Below are 3,459 nucleotides of genomic sequence, written 5' to 3'. Positions count from 1 at the left end.
TATTGGTATTGTGGCCATCTCCTCTTCATCTGTCAGTGGTGCTGGTGCAGGTTCTCCTCCCATTTTACGAGTCTCTGCCTTCTTGCTGTTGGCTTCTGAATAAAAGTCAAATGTTTTTCATTACCCTAATTAAGAAATGTAGCCTGTTGGATTAGAGAACATTTAATTATCTGAAAAAGCATTAGACTATGTGGGAAAAGCTGCTGCACATTGAAATAGATATACACTGAATGATATTTATTGAATGTCAAATGTTTGTAAAGTCATCTAACGTTAGCCTACACCCATTTCACGCTTGAAGCTTTACCTGATTTAATTATGTTTTTGTTTAATTTTTTCTGCTGCCACATTATTTTTTTTTTTTGCCCTTGGGATACCATGAAAATGAATAGTAGTTCAAGAAATTACCTTTCTGCCGGTTTTCACCTCTGATAACATTAATTTAGAATTAAAGTTACGTATTCCGTTGCATGCTGAAGTCTTTTTGGCGGCAGGTATTGCCATGGTGAATCATAATTTCGGAGCTCCATTGATCATGGCTTTTCATAGTCATGGTGCACACGCTAAACTCAGAGTCAACCTACTCAGAGTGGATTGAACTAACTCTGTTCAGCTGTTCTGAAACCGAAAACTGTAGCTGTGTCCCAATTCATAGGATACGTCCTTCAAAGGACCCATTTGAAGGCCGATTACGTCACGGCAGCGCGACGAAGGCTGTCCCAATTCAAACACCGCGTCCTATGAAGGCTGCATTTGAAGGGCGATTGCGTCACGGCGGCGCGACGAGGACCGTCCCAATTCACGATGCATCCATGCAATCTATGAAGGAAGCCGTCTTTTACTATTGCAAAATAGAGAAAAAAAAAACTTTTTTACATTTAAATAACTAATAACTTCTTAACCTTGGACCTCATTCTTGAAACACAAAATGACAAATAAAAAAAAAGTGTCAAACACTTTTATATATATATATAGGCCTACTTTTCTGAACTTGAGATCCCTAATTACATGCATGGTCTTGGCTAAGCCTGAAATACACCCCGTCCTCCGAAGGATGCGGTCTTTGAATTGGGACACAGCTTCAGAGTTTCCAATCTAAGGGTAATTCAACTCAGAGTTCAAGTTTTAACTCAGAGTTTGTTGAACCTCCTTTCTGGAATACTCCCTAGTTTCATTAGAGGACGACAATTATCAAATATTCGACAACTTTTAAATATGATTTTTTTCCCATCCACCTCTTTAACCAGTGAAATAGTCATCTCATAAGATGCAGTGTATACGGGGACACTATACTGTCAACAAGCACCATCCTTCGGATGAGACGTTAAACCGAGGTCCTGACTCTCTGTGGTCATTAAAAATCCCAAGATGTCCTTTGAAATCGAGTAGGGGTATATCCCCGGCATCCTGGCCAAAGTTGCCCATTGGCCTCTGACCATCATGGCCTCCTAACCATCCCCATATCTAGTAATTGGCTTTATCACTCTGTCTCCTCTCCACCAATAAACTGGTGTGTGGTGGGCATTCTGGTGCACTATGGCTGCCGTCGCATCATCCAGGTGGATGCTGCACACTGGTGGTGGTTGAGGAGATTCCCCCCTTCCATGTAAAGCGCTTTGAGAACCCAGAAAAGCGATATATAATTGTAACAAATTATTATTATTATTCAAATTCATTCTCCCCATGTAGACATTTCGTCTAGTTCATGTGTACTTATTGGTACACAGAGCAGTTGAGATAAATCAGGCAGGTTATTTGTAAATCTGCCTTTGGTGGCTGGAACAATAGTTCTGCCCTGACTAGTGTAGGTTAGAAGCACAGTCTTGCTCTACATCTTCACTTTCTGCCTTGGTGTGTGCTCCTTTGTCCAGTCGCCTCTCAAAGTACACTACAAACCCAGTTGTTTGTACTTCTCTCAGGATTTGGAGGCAATTCAGACAGAATTTTAAACTCGCTGCTCCTTCTCTTTTTGGCCCTATTTGAAATAATAATTTATTGCTGCCTTCAAACTTGGATTCTGCTTATGTTCTATGGAAAAACAGAGGCCTCTTATATTGTTCTGGTTTATTCATTGATGGAGTTTTTGCAACTTTTTCTAATCTTTAGGAGAAATTCAGTATTCCACAGTCTAACTTGTTTTGTTTTTTTCAAGTATGCAATTTTGTTCGTTCTCTTTCTCCTTCTTTTCCAGACTTGTCAGAACCATCTTTGAGAGAACCATATTTTTAATCAAATAATGGAGCCATGTTGAGCACAAAAGACTAATTTTAAAAACCTTAAAAAATCTTACTAACCCCAAACTTTTGAACAGTAGTGTATAAAAATTATGTATGTAAAAATGCATATATACTGTCACACCCCAGGACTGTTTGTGTTTTCTTCCCTCATGTGCTCCGTGACTTAGTTTTCCCCATGTCTGTGTCATTCAGTTCACCTGTGTCTTGTTAATTATCCTCGTTTGCCTGTGTATTTAGTTCCTAGTCTGTCCTGTGTTCCCTCGTCCAGTGTTAAAGTTGAGTTGTGTGTTTGTTACCTGCCTGCCTTCTGTGGATACCTTCTTTGTGGATTAATTAAAGACTGTTTACGTTCCTCTTCTTCTTTGTGCGCTCATTATACACCGCACCCCTGATATACACAGTATATGATGACTGAAATGTTCTTTTTACTTTGAAAATCTAAATGCAATTTAGTTATTAAAAGTATTTATTTTCCGTAAATGTAATTGAGTAAAAGTAAATTACGTTTCAGTGGTACTCTGTAGCAAATTCCCCAAAATAATACACCATTTTTCCAAGGAATTTAAACCACTGCTCACTAAAATAGATCAAGATTACATTACTATGAAGTGTAAACATGAACATTTATATATATATATATATATCACACACTGTTCTGCATTCCTTTATCTGGACAATGACTCATGCCCTTGCCATGCCCTTCCTTTGAATTAAATTCATTTTATGAGAAGCCTGAATGAAATCTTCAGAAATGAAATCAAGATAGATTCCCCCTGGGTACAGAGTTCTTGAAATGTCATTCGAAACATCCAATGTATTTTTAATTTACATTTTGTCCATGGGAGACTTGCACTGTAAATGGGTCAGAGGGGAGGTGGTGGGCATATGCACTGGGACTCACCCACAACACATGAAAGCAGGAAGTCCATAAGGACCCCTGAACTCCAGCATCCTTATGCTTGGACCAGCCGTTCTGTGTCTGATACTGTACAAGGCCAGAGAACTGATAAACCTGGAACAAACACAGAATAACTACATTCAAGAAAACAACAAGTTCCTACATCTCTTAGCACATGTGATGCAAATGTTTGTTACTGTCAGGAAGACAGATACTGAGAGCTGTTAGCAATGAAATATTTTGAGTGATGTAAAAAACATCATATCCCTATAATTATTCTAGTTTTTTGTTAAAGATATATTATATACACCAATGTATTCGCAT

Source organism: Sinocyclocheilus rhinocerous, unplaced genomic scaffold (assembly GCF_001515625.1).
Source record: "Sinocyclocheilus rhinocerous isolate Xijiao unplaced genomic scaffold, SAMN03320098_v1.1 scaffold541, whole genome shotgun sequence".
Classification (NCBI taxonomy): Eukaryota; Metazoa; Chordata; class Actinopteri; order Cypriniformes; family Cyprinidae; genus Sinocyclocheilus; species Sinocyclocheilus rhinocerous.
Note: the sequence above shows the minus strand (reverse complement) of the source record.